Raw genomic sequence first — 23,759 nt, forward strand, 5'->3', positions numbered from 1 at the left:
GAATAAGTTAGCAGCCTCTGCTCTGGTCTGCCTGTCTGGGAACTGAAAAGGATTGGTCAGATTGCAAAGTATTAATTCCTGCCGCACACCAAATCTCTAGAAAAAGTTCCTTATTTTACATGAGATGAAAAGTTTAGAAGTTTCACCTGCTGCTTCTTCAGGTTCGCTCTTCTCTTCCTACAGACTTGGTGTGCAGGAGGGATCAATACTGTGCAGCCGTGGGTTTTCTTGCACTTGCCAGCAGCCTAAAAAACATTTTTTCAGTAGTGCAGGAGTTTATCAATTTTTCACTGTAAGATGTGTAACTAGCCCTTTTAAAGGGAAGGTTAACACTTTCCTCTCCCATTTAAGAATAAAAAATCATTTTCAGAGTTTTGACTCTTTATCTTTTCTTCAACAGTGTTTAAGTTTGGATGGTTAGAGATTGTCCTGTAACTTCCCAATTTTGACCCCCATGACCCCAAACATCCAGCCTGCAGAAGACTGAATCCTCCCTGCTCTGCAGATTAAAGATGTTTTCAGATCTGGAACAAAGTTGTGAGAGGTTTTTCTTTAAAGTGTCTCTGAGCTGATGTGGGAAGTCACATAGGACTGGTAACATGTTGAACTGTCTTATTAAGGGTAAACGTACTTCTCTACATTTATGTGAACTCATTTGCAGGGTCTTGATTTTTTTTTTTTTTGCAATGTTTGTGTCCGTCATTGAGACATTCAGTAATCTGTAAAGTTTTAAACTGCTGTGAAGATGCGTACTGCTGATCTGAAGCGACGGTTTGAGTTTTGGCCGTTTTAACTTGGTCAGAGTTCAGTTTAATGAGCTTTAATGAGTCAAACACTTTCCTCATGATCTTAAACATTTGAAAAGAAAGCAGTAATTTGGTGTGCCGCCTTGGAAGTATCTCAGCAACGTAAAGTTTGACAATCCCTGTTTCCACAATGTTCGCCGGATTAAAGTCCGGCCTTAAACTCCATTAAGGTTAAAATGACAAGAATTTGAGACAAACCTCTGTGAGAAGGGTACCAAGGCACACCGAATTATTCCATCTTGTCTTTAGATAAAAGTTGAGCTGGAAATTTAACCGAGATTTAACCGTCAGACTGTTCCATAAGATCTAGAAAACAGATAATATCCCATATCACAGAGGAATCTTTGAGTCTGATGATATGAAATGTGATGTACAGTGTATTTGTTGTTAAGCAGGATGTTTACTGGACACACAGAGGGAATCTAACTGCCTGGTTAATATCACAGAGTCCGACCTGTAAACAGCTTTGTGTTGTGTTGAGTAATCTGTAGATCACATTTGGTTCATAGAGCCTCGTCCTTTAATGCACCAGGCCTGTGACACACTGAGCAACTTTCTGTTCAACCTGGTAGGGCAACGTTGGTCAAGAAGACGACTCAACATTGGTTATCTTCTTCTGCCCAGATAGATTCTATTGTAAAGGCAACCTTGTGTTTTGTTGCCTTGCCATGTAGACCAAAAAGTTGCCATGTGACAGACTTTAAGGTAGTGACACACTGGCAACATGTATGAGCAATTTTCCCATCAGTCCTTGTTCTTGATAGGTTTTTCCTTGGTTTGGTTCAGTCTGTCTGTCTGGCCTGTCCCATGTTGATTTTGTTCCATTTCATGAGCATGGAATTAAAAAGTTAAATCTGCCTTTTTAATCAAAATTGATTTATCCATATACTTGTGATATTTGAATGTTACTTTCTGCTTGTGTGGTGTTATTTATTTTAAAGAACCTTTTCAGGTTCAATGTGTAGACAGATCCAGGTCTGGGATGCTCAGTATGTCAGACCTGAGCATCCCAGAACTGGATGCTCAGGTCTGACATACTGAGCATGGACCTGGACTTCACCCAGATATAGAACTTTATAATTCCAAGCTCATGATTTGCCAGTGCCTCTCCCTGCAGTCCTGCACATCTCTGTTGCCCTTGTGTCACTCCCTTCAGGATCTGCCTCAGCTCCGCAGCTTGGATGTGTTCATCATTTATTCTGACTGATCGGCTCGGCCTGGAGGGGGAACTCAGCCAGTCTCTCAGTCTTCTGAGTTAACGTGGAAATATTAAATTCAGATATTTGTGATTTTGGGGAAGGCCTGTTTTCTGTTTCAGCTGCTTCTAGTTGTGCTGTCATCAGCATTTTCCTAACCGGTCATGTTGAGTGTTTCGTTTCCAATCCTAATGTCCTGTTGGGTTGAAGTTATATCTGGTTCTAATTCATGATGCAGATAGAAAATGTATCAAGGCTCTCCAGGAAGGATACCAAGCTCCATGAATTCTTGGGTATATTCATACTTTCAGAGTTTGTGCCGTTATAAGCACTTCACTTACAAAAGTATAGCAGTTTAATGATTTGATTTTGTTTTAGATATTGAGTAATGAGCATCAGTCCGGAATGAAACTCACTGTTTACTTGTGTTTAAATGTGTCTTGGTGCCTGTTTGGACACAAACCAGTTTCATCTTGTAGATTTTAAAGTCAGGTGTAAACAGGACATGAACTGAGTCTGGCTCCTTCCAGAAGGTTCTAGATCAAAGTCCGTTCAGACAAACCTCTGCTGTGCTGCACTCTGCCTTCTCTGTGTCCGTTTTATTTATTTCCATACCAGTCTCTTCACTCTTGTCTTTCTGCATGTGCACATAATAAAGATTTGTGTTTGAGAAAGATCTGACATTGTTGAATGCTGACACACTGTACTGTACTGTGCTGTACTGTACTGTACTGTACTGTGCTGTACTGTACTGTGCTGTACTGTACTGTACTGTACTGTGCTGTACTGTGCTGTGCTGTACTGTACTGTACTGTACTGTACTGTACTGTACTGTGCTGTGTATCCTGCTGCTCTGAACGCTGTGCAGTCTTGGGGTCTAATAACCTTTGACTCAGTCAGTTCCAAATGTAAACTGAAGCAGTAATCCAACTGATTTTGTTTGAAGATCAATCACTAGTTAGATCATCATGGATTGGACATCAACATTTATGGTTGACATTAAAGTTAAAGTTTCACGTGTTTCCAACCTCAACCCCAACACTGGCCAGGAATGTAAAAGCTGGTAATTTTGTGAAATGCAAATTAGATGTACATTATTCTACCCTATTCCACCATTTTGTGTCCCCAGCTGAATTAAACCAAATGCACCGTTGGAGGGGTGCAAAATGGCAGCCAATTAGAGATGCAAACAGTAATAGGAGAGGTCTGTCTGGACGCCACGCCTAAAACATCTCCCAGCTTCTGCTACTCTGACAGCCGGCTCTGGGGACTCATTTAGAGAAATGGTTTTTGACTTTATCTTTAATCCCATTGTACGATCATTTCAGTGCATATGATAAAAATATTATCTAAATATAAAAAATATTATAAATTATAAATATTGTAAAAATATATCTATTATATCTATGGCATTCATACCTCCGATAATCACAGATTAGTTTCATCATTTGAAATTATACAAACAAATGGTGATGCAGATGTAGCCTATCGGCATCCAGATCAAATTTTCATGGACTGCGACATTGGATTTGGTAAATGAGCACATCATCTGTGTGTAACAACCCTTTCTATGTGAGGCCCCTGGTTTCCCAAATGTAATCTAAGGTCAGAGGATCTGAGGTATGAGCAAAAGTAATGAAATCCAGAAAAATCCATCGGTCATACTGGTCCAATCCAATCAGCGGACCTACACAGACGGCCTTGTGAGGGAATCAAACCATGCAAAAAAAAAAAAAAATGTATTGTCCTGTTGTTGTAACCTTTTCAAAGGCATACCAGTCATTAATGTGTTCAGTCAGGAACAAATTGGGTCCATTGTGTTATTCTGAGTGGGGACGCTAAACCTGTTTCATGGCTGCAGAGGCTCTAGGATCTCCTGAGACCCGAGGCCTTTCCATGACCGTTACTCTGGGTTTTCCTTTTCCTTCTGCCACTGTAAATGTTTTTTAATGCGTCAGATGGGTGCAAGTGTGCTTTGGACCTTTGACCCTTGCACTCCTTACTACTGGTTTCCTGTAATGTTTGATGATCTAGGACTTTAAGCTTGTTCTACTGTTGCAGTAATTGTCACTCTGGATAAGAGCGCAGGCGAAATGCCTAAAATTTAAATGTAATGGACATCATGCTTTGCAATAAAGGACCCATATGACGCCGTTCTTGTACATTTGGCACAACTCCATGTGGGAAAAAGACACTAGTGCACCCGATATGGGAACAAGGGTAGAAAACTGCGAAAGAATGACTTTGGTTTGCATGTCTGTTCAGAGTTACGTAACATGATTGATGGTTTCCTACTTACTGCCCGTTATCTTGCTTTTTTTGTTTTGTTTGTCCGGATCCCTGTTGTATTTCAAAGTTGAATCAGAGTTGATTTTAATTAAAAAACATTTCTCTTCTCCCAGATCTGAGCCCGGTGAGTTCGACAAGCAGCACCAAGAACTACGTGTGCAACCAGTGTGGCCGGTCCTACCGCCACGCCAGCTCCCTGCTGAACCACAAGAACAGCCACAAGACGGGGACCTACTTCTGCAACTCCTGCCAGAAGGAGTTCCCCAACCTGATGTCCCTCAAGAACCACCGGCGCATCCACACAGAGCCCAAACGCTACCAGTGCCCCGACTGCGGCAAGTCCTTCCGGGTCTCCACCGCGCTCGTCTGCCACCGCCGCATCCACACCAAGGAGAAGCCCTTCTCCTGCCAGCAGTGTGACAAGCGCTTCTCCTCCAGGTCCAACCTGAGGCACCACATGAAGGTGCACTGGAGCAGCCCGCCTCTGTCCCGGGGATCCTCCTCCGCCTTCCTCACCATCCCCTCAAGACCTTTCCTTTGAATGTCCCACCTCACCGGTGTCTCACGGCCCTTTCCCCCAAGCGTCTGCACAGGGGAGACTTTGTGCTGAAACAGTCTGGAGCAGTGGCGCTACCTTAAATATGAAAGTGGACCACCCTGACCAGACAGCAACACCAGACCACGTCATCCCCTCAAGACTTTAAATATCTGCGGAGGGGCAAGTCTGTGGCTCCAACAACTGAGGCAAAGGCACCTGAAATAACCAGTGGACCAGTATGAATAAGCAAATATCGGCAAATCGCTGTGCATTTACAACTCGATCTAAGGTCCTACAGCACCCCCACTCCAACCCCCCTCACCCACCCATCCATCCACCATGCCCTAGCCTTCCATTCAGCATCCAATGATGTTCATACTCTTCAATACAAGATCCTGTCCTTCCTCCCACCATCCACTGGCTGTGTTGGCTCCATGTTCCCGCACTGACAATGAGCTGGACACCTGGAAACTTGAGTTCTCTCTCCATTGACAATTAATGGAATGTTATGTTTCTCCACTGACTGCAACGGCCTCTGAGATTTCCTCTCCACTGACAGTAAATGGTGCTCTAACTTTCTCCACTGACAATGAACGAGGGCCTTAGGTTTCTCCACTGATAGTAAAAGGGGCTTTAAGTTCTTTATTGACAGTGAGCAGGGCATTGCCCCTTTCCATTGACAGTGAATGGGTCTGTGAGGTGCTCCACAAACACTTAATGGTTTTCTTCATTGACAGCAAATGGATCTCTATGTATTCCCATTGACAGTAAACTGGGATCTGAGATTTCACTCTCCTGTGACGTTGAATGGAGTTCTGAAGCTTTCTCTCGACTCCAGGTCAATGGGGTTTGGAGTTCCTCAAGTGACATTAAAATGGACTTTAAGTTTCTCCATTCATGTTAAACAGGGCTCTAAGTCTCTCTCCATTGACGGTAAATGGGGCAGGTGGTGGTAAGACTGGTAAGACAGGTGGAGTACTGCAGTATTGGTCCGTTCTCTGTTGCAACACATCTTTGGTCTAAAGGTTCTCCTGGTTCCTCTGCAGCCTAAAGCACAGCGAGCTCAGATGGGTTATGGGTCTTGTATTCTTTGCGCTGTTGGTCTTTTCTGTGATACTTGTCAAATCCCTTCCTCTAACTCAGTGTACCATTGAATAGGCAGAGCAAGCCATCCAGTTAAGGACCTGCTGCTCTGCATATTTGTATTGGTTGCAACGGAAAGCTCTAGTGTCATAAGGTCTAAATGCTGTTTTCAGGGGCCTTCTCCAAACCCGCCAAGATACATTTCTGTGGAAACCTAAGCTAAATGCCAGTTGGCACAGTCTCAGTGCCGTGGCGGATGATTTCCACAATGTTTCCTCAACCCCCGACTCCCTCACTGTCTGTGAAGCAGCAGGTTCAGGGTTGCAGCAGAATTAGGAAGGGCTTCAATGTACTCTTCCGCAGCAAACCGGACCCTAAGGTTCTCTCTCCATGGACAGTGAACAGTATTCTCAATTTCTCCACTGACTGATAATGGTGCTCTTAGTAACTCGTCTAAAATGGAGAGGGAAAAGCAAAACAACGAGGTGTCCTTCCAGAGGAGCCATCTCCACTGAAACTGACAGACATCCAGACATCTGCAGGAAGTCAACATGGAAAAAAAGGAGATTTTTTGTTTTTGTACAGGAGGGGATAAAAAACTGCCTCTACTTCCTCCGTCTCCTCCTCCTCCTCTTCGTTGACCTTCACCTCCCTCTGTGGCTGCGGAGGAGACTGATTGTGTACAGATGTAAAGCAAAGGGCTTACGCAGTTAAACGGACTATACTAATCTCTTTGTCCAGTGTGTGTATGCCCACATGTCAGCCTAATTACTCTTGGGACACACATGGTTGATGGCATTTCATGTACATGTGCCATTTGGTGGACACTTTTACCCAAAGCTCCTTAGAGTACCATCAGTGCACCAATGGGAATCGAACCCCCTAACCCTAGATGGTGTCAGTGTCACGCTCTCCCTTTTGAGCCAATTGTTCCCCTAGATGTAAAAGAGCAGGCCCACTTACCAACTGCATTACCCATAAGACAAGGTAATTGGGGTCACGATATACGCAGTATACCAATTTCTAGAGCGTATCCACCACTTTCTCTGGATTATGATAGATTATACCCACCTATCAGCCTAATTACCGTGGGACATGTATGGATGATGTAAGTCACAAAAGGTCCAGTTCCTCTGCAATCTACCCGCCTCCTCAACGAACGCGACGTCACTGAGTTGAAGATGAATGATTTGGCTTGACTTCAATGGAGAGCTCTAGTTTCATAGGGTTTAAATACTGTTTCAGGGGCCTAATTACTACGGACGACAGGGCCTCAGTATACCCACCGCCTCACATACCGCTTCATCACTGGGTTGGAGTGGATTGACTTGTGTACTGTAACGGAGCAAACTGAGACGTCTCCGTGCTCTTCTGTCCGATTCAAACTGTTTTTAACTTGTGTGTTTCTTGCGGCACGAAGGTTAAACCATACTGTTCTTCAAGACGGCAGCCAGGCTCTTAAAAAGGGGGATGGTTCACTGAACGCCGACTCTCTCTTCTTCTTCTCTCTCAGACTTCTCCGTGGTTTTCTGCAGGAACAAAGCTGATGCTCGGGAGCCATGTGGTTTTGTTCCTGAAGAAAATCACCAAAATGATCTTCAGGTTCCTCAAAAGCAACCTGCCTACCAGCAACTTTGAATCCCTCGTCAGAGATGAGTTTGTTAAATCAGTGAATTATCCCTTTGTCTTTCTTGTTAATCACCTTGTATTTGTATATTATTTTGTTTTGTTTTTGGGCACCTGTATTTTCGACGCTGTGCCTGATAGCTAAAATATATAGTTAAAGGGTTGTGGTACAAACTAAAGAAAAGTAGAATTTTAAAAAGTGATGATGTGATGATATGTATCCTCTGCTTTCACTTGATGTTGCGATGCTCATCTGCAGCAGTTTTCACTTCTTGGCCAAGCCACAAAGGCAAAATTCACTATTTATTTTGTAAAATTGATCTTTGACTTGTTATTTTTTTGGTCTCTTTTTGAGGTTAGGGTTGAGCAGGACGTCTCCAGTTCAGATTTGGTTCATCATCAATTTCTACAGATAAAAATTATAACGAATTCTGGCTTTGCAGCTTGGCCAGAAAGTATTAGCCGTCTGCAGCCATTTTGCGACAGCCATTTTGTGTCCCTCCTAGTAACCCTGCATTCATGGCATCTTGGAATTTGGGATTTTGTAACAAATAACCCTGTAACTCTGAGCTCTTTAGCCTCCATGTTGTGAAGCTGACTGGTAGCTACCACCCAGCACCAGCCACAGCCGCCTAGCTGCTACAGGTGTCTAGTGCACAATAGCTACCTCTAGTGGCTCATCGGGTCCAGACAAGTACTAAAATCAAACTTGCTATTTTTTGCACCTCTGTGACATAATTTTCACCATACTGAGAATACTGTTCAACATACAGTTTTAAAATCGATGTGACAAATGCTAACATATTTTTTGTTACCAAATGTTAAGTCAGAGATATCGGAGCTCTGTCTAAAATTCAGATCTTCCCACTTGGGACTTGGAGTTCGGTGGCCACTCAGCAGTAACTTTCTGACTTGTAGGTTGGAAACTTTCCAGTTCTGCCTCTCCATGAACACAGGGTAAGAATCCAATTCATTGCAGGTGGGCATGCAAAATGGCGCAAGAGAAAGCGAAACCCCTAGAAGTATAGCAGTAGACCCTTGGTGCTGTTTGGTTAGATCATGTATTGTCATTGTACCTCTGTATCATAGCCTCTGTATGACTTTTTATATACAAAACAACAGATAATTGTAGAATGCCTTTATTTATATCAACTTGTAATGAACGGCTATTAATAAAGTGTGTGAGCGTAGAGCTTTGATGTCCCAGCCACAAGTAGCCCTTGTTTCGAAAATGGTTTCAAAATGTGTGAACTAGTTGAGAAGCACTTAAGTTATCTTCCCAGGCACTCAGTCTCAGAAATCAAAGCATCGCTTGAATAAAAAGGTAACACAAGCACTTGTTTTTCTTATGAGTATTTGAAAAATTATCAGTTGCCATGTTGCTTTGTTTTTTCTTTTAGAGCCTTCAAGAAAACTGGGGAGATTCCAGGCTGAAAAGTAGAAAGACAAACAGGGAGAGGGACCGTGTTGTCACCAGAGCCTGAACTGGGGCCATGAACATTTACACTGAGCATGTGTCCTCACCCCCCCCCCCCCTCCCCGGCACTCCCCACTTCAGATCGTCATGGCAACCCCTTCCTCTCCTTGTTTGTCCCTCTGCCGTTGATGCAGAAACCTCCTGGATGCTTCTTTCCCCCATCTAACCAAATACACGCTCAGTGCTGTAACGTAGATTACAGAGTAGAAGTTTGACCCAGCTAAGCCCCGCCCATCATGTTGTCAAAGCAGGAAGAAGCAAATGTTCACTCACTCACTCACTCTGGCTCCGTCTCAAACTCAAGGAAACTTCCTATTTAGGTAGCATTTCCTTTAAGGTTCCTAATTTTGGCCAATTTTGAAGGAAGCATACCACACCGTTCAAACTTCCCCAACATCCGTTAAAATGAATGGCAGACATAAGTCCCCATTTCGAGAAAAAGTTTCCCAAAATGAACCTATGACTGTAAGAAATAAAATACATCTAACATTTTCAAATCAGAGGAGACGGAGCGCCCTGTAGTTTAGCTAGCTAGCGACAACGTCCCGACTGCAGCAGTGCCTTGATCCCCAGGGTGAAGGAGTCTGCCTACTCACTGTACCACCCCAAATACTGTTAAAATCAATAATTAAGCAAGGGTATGCATTGAATAACTTTAGCTAACAAGCTGGATGCTATCCTGATTCAAGCTAGCCCCCCAGTAATTACAGACCAGTGAGTGCCAGGCTTGAAACCAGCAGTAAATGGAAGTGTCCCCTTCATCAAGCTGAGAACTCTTCACATTGACCGGAGCCATCTTCAAAGAGCTCTGCCGCTCAAATCAGCAAGGATGAAAAAAAGTTTGCATCGTTTTAGTTCTACAAATATTTCTCGGAGGCAGAACTAATCTGATTGGTTGAGTGAAACCTCAATGCTGTTAACACAAATATGGCACGTCCTTTAGCTGTGAAGAGATCACACCTGGGATCAAAACCAGGTCCTTGTGCTTGTTCAGAGGGGAGAACTGAGGGCCTGCGAGCCGGGCAGCAGCGCATCAGAGACTAACTTTGTTTATTTTTATTTTTTTCTTCCATTTAACCCGCACCTTGATTTGTTTCTATTTATACCTACCTATTAATCCCGATGAATGGCTTGATATATAGCTGTATGTAAACATTCTGCCTTGATTGGTTGGATTGCTCTGGTTTAAAGATGGTGTGTTTAGATCTACACAGTAACAAAAGATCAGGTTTTTAACTTTGTGCGGCACAGATCCGATCTCTTCATGACCGTCTAAACAGCCTGAAATCACCAAGAAGTTGATTTCTCCTCGTTCAAACAGCCACAGGACGACCCGGGCTGCGTTTCCCAAGAGCATCTTCAGCTCAAACTCATCTGTGCTCCATTCACTCACAGTGGAACAAACGTGCACTTCTGTACCAAGGTGATTTGTGCCACAAAGAGTTAAAAACCAGATTTTCTCTGCTGTTCCTGTGTGAATGTAGCTTTACTTACTTCCTTGACTTATTCTAACGCTCTTATGTGCCGATGATCTTATTATTGCTGTTTCACCAAAAACCCCTGTGGCAGAGCTGGAGTGTGTGTTCCTGTCTGGGCCTGCAGTAGATACAGCGCTGTACAGGTGTGAGGGTGTGTGTCTCTCTGTCTGTCTGTCTGTCTGTAGCCTCTCTGCTTTGTGCTTCTTTCACTTTGCTCTGCATCTGCGTTTTTTAAATAAATCATGTTTCTACACTGTCCTGCGCTCTCCCTGAAGTGTTTTGTTGCAAAAGGAGATCCCCATCATTTGAATCGAGTGATACCTACTCATACAAAATGATATATTGCATAAAAGATAAACAAATAGTAGTTGGTAGTGTTTGAGCTTAAGTCCTTGGTTGACAAATTAACACTTTAACAGATTGGATCACAGCAGCGTAATGAATGAACTTCAGCTAATAATATTTTTTTCCAAAATGGATATATACTGCTTCGGAAACAAACTTTTCATGTGTTTATAAGATTTATAATTTGTCTATTGTACACTACCACTCAAAAGTTTGGACACACCACTTTTTTCTTAATTTTTTTTTTTTTTTACTATTGTCCACATTTTACAATAATAGTACAGACATCAAAACTATGAAATGACACAAATAGAATTATGCAGCGACCAAAAAAAGTGTTAAACAAATCAAAACTATCTTATATTTTAGATTCTTTAAAGTAGCCGCCCTTTGCCTTGATGGAAAGACAAAGGCTTTGGAAAGAAATTCATACATAGGATCAACTTCATTATTTATACTTGTCTAAGAAACTCATTTCAAGCATTTAAGCAGAAGCCTTTAGATCAAAATGGCTTTAAGAGAATGAGAAACATTCAGTCAGGTGGGTCCAGACTTCTGACTGGTTGTGTGTGCACTTACTGCAACATGGTGATGTAATGGGTCATTTTCAGCCAGGCAATCTGACCATTAGTCATTTCAATTATGCTGATACTGTAATTCCCATAAATGACAGCTTGCGGTATTTTATTGGTTTCTATGCCAATTCTTATGGTAACCAGGGAGCTAATTAGCGATCTTCCTCTTTCTCTCCTGTTGTTAATGTACTTACGTTATTTTGGAAAAAGCCTTTTCACACTTATGTCCATAATGTCTGTATAAAAGCCATGACAGCCTCTGGGGCGTTCTTCAGTGAGATGCTGGTGCTTTCTGCTGCAGCCCGTCCCGTCAGTCCAGGACAGAATGCCCTCCTGGGTAATACTGCTGTAGTAAATAATGGGCTGTATTCACAGTCAGATGGCCTCATGGTCATGAATGAGATCTGCTAAAATGTTTTACTAAAGGGCAAGAAACATTTTACATTTTAGGCCTCTCCCATCCAGAGTGACTTGGGGGTGGAGCTTGTCTTTCATGCATATATGCTATGCTATAGTTTACCCAACCATGTTACAGGTATAAAATAGCAAAAATAACTTATCTGCACACCAAATGAGTTAGAATTCAAGACTATTCTACTACAGAAAATGCAGCACTGTCCCAGTGAGCTGTCAAAACAACATGGGATCTGCCATATTGCACCAACCCTACAAATTCATTTTTCCAGATTTCATCTTTGCAAATTTGTCAGTGTTGATAAAGGTTATGAGTGAATTAGCAACAGAAAATAGAGGATGGTTGTTGATAATGTGCTTATTTATAGGGCTGCAACTAACGATTATTTTCATTGTCGATTAATCTGTTGATTATTTTCTCGATTAATCGATTAGTTGTTTGGTCTATAAAATGTCAGAAAATGGTGAAAAATGTCGATCAGTGTTTCCCAAAGCCCAAGATGACGTCCTCAAATGTCTTGTTTTGTCCACAACCCAAAGATATTCAGTTTACTGTCATAGAGGAGTAAAGAAATCAGAAAATATTCACATTTAAGAAGCTGGAATCAGAGAATTTTGACTTATTTTTCTTAAAAAATTACTCAAATTACTCGATTAATCGATTATCAAAATAGTTGGCGATTAATTTAATAGTTGACAACTAATCGATTAATCGTTGCAGCTCTACTTATTTACCTTATGAGTAAAAATATAAGTACATTCCAAGGGATTCTCTACATCAGTGGTTCTCAGGGGTCGCAAAATAATTTTTGCGGGTCGCGAGATGATTTATGGGATAGGAAAAAAGCATATTTCTACTATACACATTTATTATCATATCTATTCTTTCTGATTTTTGCTTTTTGTTCTTGTGAAATACTGAATAATTTTCAGCCTCCAGGCCTCCTCTGATAGTGAATTAAATGAAACAACCTGAAAAGGGAAAATCATTCTTTGGTTGAACTCTGTACACTTGTGACTTGGGTGGTGAGTAGCATCGCTTCGTTTTAAGGGGTCACGAACCAAAAAGGTTGAGAGTCTCTGCTCTACATTGCCAGGCAGCCATTTAAAGTCTGCTTATGCTTGCAATGACTTAGCAGGTAGTTTCAGTGTCACTCTCAAGGACAGTTTGCCAGGAAACACAGAAGTTGATGTGCTGTGATCGAACCTGTGGACTTTCAGTTTCTCTCACCCTCCCTGCTGAGTGAACCAGTCAGTATGAACCAATCAAATGAGCTTTGTTTTTAGCAGATAGTGTGAGGAGAGAAGATGGAAGATGAGGTGTGTTTGAGAGATAACGTTAGAAAAAGGCAGAGTCGACTTTTAGTTATATAAATATTTTTCCGAGGCAGAGCTCTGGCAGCCATATTGGAGGAACTCAGCATAGTTGCGTTTCTGAACGTAGGCTACAACTTGTCTGTCTCACCAGAATTGAACAGACGGTTCATTTCTGTGCTGTTTTTCACTGGGAACTGATCATTTCATCACTGATCCATCTGATCGATTTTATTGCTTAGAGTTTCCTGAAAGATGAGTGACATGAAGTCATAGATATCTGAGAAAGTAAAAATTAAATTTCATGTCAAAGAGTTGTGTGTGTCTGCATGTGGGCCCAGTATGTCTGGGATTGGCCACCGCGACAGTAACTAACACTGTCCTGTTTTTAACACATCTGATTTGCACATAAGCTACCAGATCTAGTAGAAGCTAACGTTAGTGGTGGCTAATAGTTCCATGCTAACATTAACACCAGTTGCTTTGCTAAATGACCTTATTGCAGTGTTAGCTAGCTAACAGTGCTAATAAGTTCATTTAACTGAGTTGATGCTTTGCATACTACAACTCATACTGCTTTGAGTAGAAGCTTGGACCAGAGCAAGGCTTCAATACAGAAACCTAAAGTTACTATCAAATCTACCAATTCATTTTTACTTGTAGCATTACTGAATTGACCACAACAATCTTTTTCAGGTATCTCTTTTTTCCTTGCCCAGTTATATGTTTAGCACACAGCCTCCATTATGGTGCCAGCTGTCGTTGCTAAGGAGATTTGTGATGCAACTGCAAAGCCTGTATTGGTTAAGCCTCAGTGGGCGGAGCCAAAGAACCACACCTTCTTTGTAGCATGTTAGCTAACTGGCAAACTTGAATGGCAAAGAAAGAACTCTGGTCAAAATATAAATAAAGAATATAAATGTCAATGACTTATTTTTTCATTAATTAATGACCATGGCATTCATGATGTTAGAAGGTTAGCAGCTAGCTAACTAGCTTACCTAGATAGCTATAGGCTAGTTTGGCTAGTTTGAACTTGAAGCTCAGCTAGCTAACTAGCTAACCTAGATAACTCAGTATGGATTGTAATTTTTCAGTTAGCAGCAGAGCGCTAGGCTTCATAATATTAGCTTCCTCCTCTCTTACCTCGTCTTGTTCACTGGGCTTCAGTCTAATGTTACTTAACCAGAAAAACTGTGGTTATTTGGCTCCGCCCCCTGAGGTTTAACTCAACCAATCAGATCATTTCTGCCTCCAGAGCAGCTCTGCCTGTGAAAAATGTTTTTATAAGTAAACTCCAATGTGCTAGAGGAAGGGATACAGTTTGATAAAGAAAGAGAATTAAAGAGAGAGCAATTAAAAACACAAAAGCAATAAAGATCCCGCCAAGCGACAGGTTACACTGAACAATCCTTTTCTTTATTCATTTTTTGTTATCATTTCAATATGTCTGTCGGGGTTGTTTTTTTTTTTTTAAAGTTTTTATTTTAAATTAAAATTTGACACACTTATAAAAGACAGCATCTGCATAGAGTTGTCATCTTAAAGATCCATGAAGAGAGAGAGGAGGAGGAGGAAGAGGAGGAGGGGGAGAGAGAGAGAGAGAGCAAGAGAGAGGGGGAGGGAGGAGGGGGGGGAGATAGTCGGGTGGGGGGTGGGGGGGTGGGGGGTAAAAGGGTAAGGGGGGGGAATACTGGCACGTCACATGAACTAAACAGAACAGCCAACAGCAGTACGAGAGAGAGAGGAGGGGGGGGGGGTGGGGGGTTGGAGGGGAGGGAGGCTCGGGGGGGTGGGGGGGGGGTCGGGAGGGGAGGGAGGGGGGGGACAGATCGCTTTTACATTACGCTACGCACACATACACACACACAAAAAAAACGGGACACAAGTTGCATTTCCGGTCAAAGTTGCGTGGAAGCAGCGATCGCCCTGTCCTCTTTTAGTTTTCGTTTGGAACATGATGGTTTCCTTCCCCCTGCCTCTGTCTCTCGTCTGTCGTTTCCCCCGAGACGCTTTTCTCTTTCTTAACTAAATACAGGTTACAGGTATTTTCTTCTTCTGGAGCACCGCTACCTGCCAGATCTCTGGAGGACCTCCAGAAGGTCCGCCGGTCACGGTGTTCCAGTCGGGGGTTTAGTTTCCCGGAGGAGGTCTGAGCTTTTAGCCTCTGCTTGGTATAGAAAGCCCTTGTTTCTCTGTATTGCACACATTGTTACTACGGGCCTGTGTGAGGCTAGAGACTTTGGGGGCCCCAGTTTCTCAAATCCATCTCAGGCGTAAAGCTGAATTCAGGCCGCATTCAGTACCTTCTGACTTTTAACTCTCTGTGCCACAGATCTCAGCTCCTAAAACCACAAGAAATCTGATGATTTCCTTTCCAGATGACCAGAAATAGGTTAGATCTGTACATCGCAAAGACTTAAAGATCCGATTTTCTGTTTGCGCACGAATGCAACCTTCGACCGTCTTTCTCCACTGATTCACACAGTCGAGCGAAGACGAACTTTGCGCTAAGATACCTCTGAGAAAACCGAAGTCCAGACCTCCTCCCGGGAACTGAGTTGGGAGTAAAAGATGGGAACGGCCGTAAAGAAGGAAGACTGCGGTCGCAACGAGCTCAGCAGAACCGAGCAGAGGCTTCTGCACTGACACAGAAATACAGGATCTGGTTTTAAACTGTCACGTAGATCTGATCTTTACACGGCTGCTTGAACAGCGAGAAGTCAGATTGTGGTTTCTTGCTGTTCACTTGACAAGGAGATCAGATCTGAGCTGCAAACGGTTAAAAACCAGATCCTTTGTGCCTGTGCCAATTGCAGCCTGATTGATGCGTGACTGTAATTTTATGGAAAAACCTCTAAAACCCCGTTAATAGAGCTTGATTTCCCCCAATCAATCTTAACGGTAGGACTATCTTAGTTACATTATATTTCAATGGACAAAGATTATCCTATGGCTGAGATGCTGTGGGGAATCTGGGCTATAGAAGGGCTTGATGGGCACCAGCAGCTCGGCACCGTGACACTTCTTTGTCACTGATGCGTATATTCAGATTCAGTGCCATGTATGACCTGCTGATGCCAATCAAACTGTTCTGAGCATCAAAGAGCCAATCTAGCAGATTGATGTAAGCGGAGGCTATGGCCTGTATCTCAGGATCTGGCTACTAACTGGCAGGGAAAGTCACTTCTCAGGACGGGGTGCAGGCTAAACTCTGGGGAAACGGACAGATAGAGAGAGAGAGAGTTAGGTTTGTAGTGTGGTTAACTAGATCTGGTTGAGAGACATACAGTCAGAGAGAGAGAGAGAGTTTGGAAACCATGTGAGCTAACAGGGTTTCCAAAGTGATCAGGGGGCGTGGCCTGGAATCCCCTGGAGGCGGGGTTAATTTCCTAATATGGAGGGAAGCACTTTCATCAGAGGAGCCAGTGGGCGGAGCCTCCGGAACTGGGATGATGGAGAGGGGTGTGGTTTAGGCTGTGTTTACGCCGCGTGTGCAAAACAAATTTCCACCCGTATGACACATTTCAGATCTTCTCATTCCTGTCTGGACGAGGGGAAAATATTGATTTGTCCCTGTTTAGACAGCCGTGAGGAGACTGGAATCACATAAACTCTCAGAAAAAAAGGTACAACACTGCACCTCTCAGGGGCTGTACTATTTAGATAAAAGCTGAAGCCGCAGCGGCAAAAAAAAACACAATATCATACCCTTTTTTTTTTTCAGCGAGAACAGGTGCAAAAATATGAGAGTTCAGCAGGCCGGTGTAAACACAGCGACTGAGCAGAGCATGGCGGACAAGGACACTGGAAGCTATGTTTCTCTCTCTGTGTTGTCGTCTCTCGCCCACGAAGACAGAAGAAGAAAGGACGCTGGACTGACTGTCGGGGGGGGGGGGGGGGGGGGGTAACGGGGGGAAGCGAAAGTAGCAGAGGAGAGCAAAAAAGGACAGAGATCGAACTACTTGTCAACTTTGACGGGAATAGATATCTCAGTAGATTTATACATAGACATGCAAGTCATTTTTTCTCTCTTTGAAGTTATTTACAATAATTACATAACACAAAGAATCCAGTTTCAGTTTGACAAAATTGCGAGCATTCAATATTCAATATTACTACTATTATTTATGATAACATAACTCCTTTTGTATTTCTTTAAATCATTGCTATTATAGAATCGTCATAACCTCCCTTTTTTAAAGTTTTTACGTTTGTTTGATCACTTTGTGTGAAGCCGTTCTTTCTCCCTCTGGGTTTTTGCAAATGTTTTACTGCATTTTTATTTGTTGTTTATAGTAATAATAATAATAACAATAACAATAATAATGATAATAACAATGTATTTGTTATTTAAGTGTGTTAAATCTTTCCTACTTGCTATGGCGGAGACCATGTGGGCGTGGTCTATCTTCATGGCCCCTCCCCCTAACTCCTCCCACCCCTCCCACTAGGGAAAAAAACACTGATACAAACCAAATACTGTCTGAGGATGGAGATAGCAGAAAGACGGACGGATGGAGCATAAAATAAATCATTATAGTCATCAGAAACAACAATTAATATCTAGTCGCAGCTGCTACTGCTGACAAGAGCAGATCGAAGCCACAACGAACAAACTGTCATTTTATCATCATCCAGAGCAGGGCACTGAACAGGTTTTGGTTTTTGAAATTGTTTCAGGAAGACAAAAATCATCGTAGAGAAGAGTTTCATTGTCCGACAACGGAAAAAAAGACTGAACGGGACTGACTTGAATCCTCCCGGTGTTTGACCTCGGTGTCTGTTGAGCTGAGGAGTAGAAACTTGGAAGATAGACACCCGTCTGCGGAGCGGACATTTTTAAAGTCGCTGTTTGGTTCACTCTAAAAATCAATTTGCGGAAATAACTGCAAAGCCCGTCGCCCCGACACACTTGTGCGTGTTGAAAAATGACCATAACACAAACGACAAGTCATTTTTCAATACATGTATGTGTGTCTAAACTGAGACAACACACTAAGTTATTTCAACACACAAGCTAACGGCTAACGGCTAAAGGGAGGTCAATCTTTGGAGTGTTGATGTCGTACCCGAACTCTCTCCCGATGATTTTTTCCTGCTTTCCGTACCCCGCTCTGACAAAAACTGTACACAGCCGATAGAAGCAGTAACGGCTACAGAGCCACATACATACAGGTATAGAAATACAGTATGTTGGTGTAATATTTATATATATATTGTTGCCTATATATGTGACTTCAGTTGACAAGGCCGCAGTCCCACACACAGAAAAATGGTTCCTGTAGGTTTATCGGAGCTAGCTAGCTAGTTAGCATCGGGTTGCGTGAGATGACGATGATTATCAAGACGATGACGGTAAGGAGAATCTCACCATTGTCAAATTCATAATCGGCGTCATCTCACGCAACCCAGCGATAACAATTTAGGATTTTGGAGAAGAGATGAGAGAGAAGAGGCTTTGGTTCGCTGGATTTGACCCAAAAAGCAAAAGACCGGTCAGCCACCAAACAAGATCTCTAGCGACTGACCAGCTAGCAAAACCTGAAACCTACTGGGAAGCATTGATGCTGTAGCGTGAACATTGAGACTGGTGAACAAGCTGTACAGAAAAATAATGACACAAAAAATAAGAATAAATAAAAAAATAAAAATAACAATAATAATAAAGCACCACCGTTGTCTCCGTATATGACTCAAGTGGAAGAGGAGCGTACATTTACTAATATCTTCAAGGATGATTATGCGTCATAATTTCCACTAATCAGACCACAAACTAAGACTAACATCTAGAGATGGGCAGAAACGGGGAGTGGGGGGGTGGGGGGCGGGGGGGGTGAGATATCGATTTATCAGGTTTGTCAGTTTGATTGGCGGACAGACCAACATGCAGTGAACTGAGGGCTGGTGGGCAGGGGGCTGGGCGGTAGTTTTGCCTCGATAGCAGAACAGTTACGGTAGCGCTTGTACGTTTATTTTTTTGTCTCCATTCGTGACGAACGTCTCAGTGTAAACTCGACTCGCGTTGTGCTCTTTGATATTAACGGCGAACGTTTTGAGAACACATGAAGGGGGGTGAAAAACGCTTTGGTTTGAATTTTGATAAATATAATAATAATAATAATAATAACAACAGTAATAATAGTATCAATAAATATGTATGATCTCTTATCTCTTCCGTTCTGTCGCTTCTCCAAAATGCAAAACAAAGAGCGAAACTCGTCAAACGGCTGCGACCCGCGGACCTGCGATCAGACTCTTCGCACATCAAAACACACTCGTGCTGCTCTCTCTCACACACACACACACACACACACACACACACACACACATGGGAGGCATGCTGCACACACACAAGGCCGGGTGGTGGGTGGTGGGTGGTGGGTGTGGGGCGGGGTGGGGGTGGGGGTGGGGGGTGTGGTTTAGCTCACAAGTTGCAGTTTTCATTTTTAGGAGACTAATAATAAATAACATCAGAAGGGGGCGGGGCTATTCACACGGGGTTTATTCCTTCACAAAGAACACGGCACACTGTAACCACGGAAGCAAACGAGCAGAGTGAGTATACATTATTGTAATGGAGGTGCGTAACCTGGTGGGAGGTTTGGAGGTTTTGGGGGGTGGGGGGGGGGGGGTGAAGGAGGTGGCGGTGGGTGGGTGGTGGGGGGGGGGGGTTTGCAACAGTTTACCACAAATACCAACCTCCTCCTCGACCAAAAATCCTCCAAATCCTGTTACTATTCCACACAACATGCTAACAACAGCATGCGTTCTGTCGCTAACATTTATATCGTGTTGAAACATAACTCTGTGGGTTTTTTTTTCCAAACCAGGATGTGTTAAAAATAAAAAAATCCTTTTTAAGAGTGCACAAACCTCGGAAGAGATTAACTAGGAATGAGTAAACAAGCTAACTAGCGTGGAAATTAAACGGAGATCTGATGGTGAAGGACAGTAGTGGGTGGGGGGTGGGGGGTGTGGGGGGGGGGGAGTTCAGGCCGGCATTAAAGTGCACAACATGGATGGTGGTGGTGAAGTGGGGGGAGGGGAGGGGAGGGGAGGGGGGAGAAAAAAACGTCACCATGCAAACTCCACGAAGCTCAAAGTTTTGCATGCCTTTTTATTATTATTATTACACACAACAACGGTGGAGGCGGGGCCTGCGGGGAAAAGGGGGCGGGGCAGGCTCCCGATCCTCATCGTCGTCATTCCGTGCGACCAAACAACTACAACACAAACAGGAAGAGGGAGAAAGGTGGGGGGGGCGGGGCCTGATGGCCGGGTTCACCGTATGCACACACTGCAAAGTAATTTAAGCTTGTATTCAGAGTTAAATTCTTGAGTCTGAGTGAAAAAAATCAGTGCATGGAGTTCGAGAATTTAAATGATTTCCAATGCAGTTTCACTTGATTCAGGAATTTTCTGGAAACAAGTGTTATAATAAGGCAGATCGCTGCTTTATTCAACTATTGGTGAGTCGAGCTGCGCTGAAAACAAGTGAAACCACCTCACCTTCTTCACTGCTTTTAACAAAGCTAAGATCATAAGACTGCATACAACATTAAATGACTCGGCAATTTTTAGCAGTGCACACTCACAAACGCGCAATCACACTTACACACTTACACACACACACACACAGTACATAGACAGAAGCCTCTTTTAAAAAATCATGCTGGCCAGTGCTGGGACGCCTCGAGGGCCTCGATGGCGTCCTGTCATCGTTTATCTTCTGCTGGGGGGGCGGGAGGGGGGGCCATCTATACCTCCCTCCATCCATCCACCCACTGCAACCGCGACCACCGGACCCTTGGCGACGACACCGTGACGATAATATCACCTTGACAACCGTCGGCCCGGCAACAGGCGACTGAATGAAATATTCTAAAAGCATGTGGGTGATTGATTATACTGTGCTGCAGTGTGGAGATGTGGTGAGGAGATGGTAAGGCAGGGAAATGTAAAATATCACTCCTCTGATCTACTCTGGGACGGCTTTCCCCAAAACAAGTTAGTGTCTGGATCGCCGTAGTTCCTTTGTAAGCCAACGGGAAAAAGATTTGGGGAAACTATCCAAGCACAGAGATCTGTTCTGTTCTGTCCTGTCGTGGGTTTGTGTACTTTTTTAACCAAAGTAAGTAGAGACTTTTAATCGTAATAAAGACCTGAACCGAGCAGATTCAGAGAGAAAGAGGGAAATCTGTAGCACTATGATGTCACTGGCAGGGGATGAAAGGAGCGCTGTGATTGGTGGATGTAAAATGTATTGATTTTTGAAGCAGCCAATAGGCAAGTCAGTTTGGTTTCCTGGGTTTGTAAATTTCACATCTACATGAAATCAAACTATATCTCTGCTCTTCTACTAATATATAGCCTACCTATGTCTGAGATGTCCCACAGAGCTCTGAGCCCCAAAGACACCTGGGAAATGTAGTCAAGAAAAGCACAATTAGGCTTGATTTACACAGGCACAAGAGATCTGATGTTTAATCATTTGGACCGCAGACCTGATCCTCTTACTGCAGTCTAAGCAGGACAGTCCAGAAAAGATCAGATCCAGGCTATAAAGAATTAAACATCGGACGCTGTAGCCTCGACTGTGACAAAAGGAGAGAAAAGCAATAAATTATTCTAAATCTACTGACACTTCAGTTGGACAAAAATCTATTGGATTTTGCTGCTTGGAGGGGGGGGGGGTTGGGGTCGCTAAACTTTGGTTTCAGTCTGAACACACGAGTTAGTTTTGGTTTTGGGAAGTCGAAGAATAAAAAATAAAACTCGACTGTACCTCCACTCCTCTGTGGATAGCGGAGATCCTGGCCCTTTTCACGTAGTATATACAACAAGAGGACGTCTACGGCTAACAGCGCTAACTACGACTGCAGAGAAAACACACGGACTGGACAAAGCACTGGCTACTTCCTCATGTCTATTCCTCGCACAGACAGCCAAAAGTATCGTTACCATGGCAACGCGGCTAACTTGGTGTCGGATAGCATAGTTGGGAATGGGTTCTGGGATAAAGAGGACGGAGTCCAGACACGGCTAGCTAGCTAAAAAACTCAAATCAAATCCCTAGCAACTGACTTTATTGCTTTGACACCGAGTGTAGAGTCGACAGGTGGAGGGGAGTGTGAGTTCAGGGTGTATCTGGGGTGTGTAAGATGTAGGTTTAGGGTGTATTTGTGTGTGTGTGTGTGTGTGTGAGTGTCGAGGGGTGTAGGCAAGGTGCAGGGAAGATGCAGCTCTCACATACTCAGGACACACACACACACACACAAACACACAAACACACGTACCAAGTGGCCCCAAAACGTCACAATGCCTCAGCTCATATTTTTCACACTTACACACTCTCTCGCTCTCTCTCACTCACTCACTCACACACACACACACACACACCATTGTTCTAGGTGGGGATTGTGCTGCAGGCAGACGACAGAGATTGTCTGTGGTTCAGTCAATATTGATCATTTTCTCCTGTTCACCATAGACCTTATTCCTATGGCGGCCATTTTGAACATACGTCACACACGGGGTGGGAAAGTACAAACCAGCTATTTCCTTTTAAGATAATACATTTGGCCCACTTTACAGTTACTAGGTAGCTAGCTAGTAGGCTAGTAAGCTAGCTGGTCCCTGCTAAATTCAAGCAGTCGTACTTGTTCCCGAGATAGCTAGCTAATTTGATAACTGCTCGGTCTATCTGAAGTCTTCACTTGCGTGTTGAAGTAACACCAGTTGTATATACTGTAAATCAGTCTTCTGGGTAGGTTTCCCACCCCGAGTGTGTCGCTAATTCAAAATGGCCGCCGTGGGAATAAGGTCAACAGAGCGGCTACACTGCAGCAGTTGGGGGTTAAGTGCCTTGGGACGTCAACACCTCATGTTAAAACTAGACGGTCTGTGTTGTCGTGTTGGAGCTGCCGTGGCCCACGATGCAGGGTGAGATGTGGGCAGCTAGTGTGCGGCGTCGGCCTCAACAGAGACTGGAAGAACCTCTGTATCATAGAGCCTCAGACATGCGGACGCTCCTTCCTCCTTAACCCCCATGATGTGCATCTAGAGTCCCACTGCGTTTCCTACACTCTGAAAAATGCCGCGTCACTTTCAACACATCCGCGTGTCTAGTTTGGGGAAACACACGAAACTGTTACTTTTCAATACAGCACACATTAATAGCAACACATACTGAAACAAAACATGCCATTACTAACATCCATTGTGTTGAAATGGGACGTTAATGTATGTTGTCCCACTCTGCACCAGTGCTGGCTGGGGGTAACGCATTAGCATATTCAACTGGTTCGTTTTTCAATTGTTATACATTATTAGTTACTAATTTAAAATGGTCCTGTCTGTTACTTTTATTTTTCTTTTATATTGTCTTTTTTTGTTAGTGCAAATTAAAAACTAAAGTAGGAAAAGTTAAATTCTTGTTTGAAAACATGCTGAAAAAAGCACAATCCAAGTCTGCTTGATATAAATGAGATTTGATATAAAGCCATATTGCTACAGCAAGTTCATAAGGTGGGTAACACTAAAGTACTTAAAAGTGCTGCCTCTAATAAAAAGTAACTTTGTGACTAATTATTTATTTATTTGTGACTAAGTAAGT

This window comes from Centroberyx gerrardi, chromosome 7 (genome assembly GCF_048128805.1).
Source record: "Centroberyx gerrardi isolate f3 chromosome 7, fCenGer3.hap1.cur.20231027, whole genome shotgun sequence".
In the NCBI taxonomy this organism is placed as follows: Eukaryota; Metazoa; Chordata; class Actinopteri; order Beryciformes; family Berycidae; genus Centroberyx; species Centroberyx gerrardi.